Below are 480 nucleotides of genomic sequence, written 5' to 3' on the forward strand. Positions count from 1 at the left end.
AAGAAAACTAATAAGTGCTATAAAAGTAATGTCTGTAAAAAGTTAAATGGGAACATTGCTGTAATGATTGTCCCACAAGTCTAGTCAGCACTTATCCAATTATCCAATACTAGAGGCCCAGTGCACAAAATTCGTGTGGGGGGTGGGGGAGGGTCCCTCAGCCAGGCCTCCACCCTCTTGCAATCTGGGACCACTTGAAGGATGTCCAACTACAGGTTTAGGCCCGATCCTTAGAGGCAGTCAGACATCCCTCTCGCAATCTTGGACTGCTGGCTCCTAACCGCTTGCCTCGCTCCTAACTGCTTGTCAGCCTGCCTGATTGCCCCTAACCACTCGCCTTCCTGCTTGATTGCCCCTAACCACTCTGCTTGCCTAATCACCTCTAATTTCTCGCCTTCCTGCCTGATCACCCCTAACCACTCACCCGCCTGCCTGATGGCCACTACACCCTCTGCCTGTCTGCCTGATTGCCCCTAACTG

The sequence above is a fragment of the Myotis davidii genome, unplaced genomic scaffold (genome assembly GCF_000327345.1).
Source record: "Myotis davidii unplaced genomic scaffold, ASM32734v1 scaffold6, whole genome shotgun sequence".
NCBI classification, from domain to species: Eukaryota; Metazoa; Chordata; class Mammalia; order Chiroptera; family Vespertilionidae; genus Myotis; species Myotis davidii.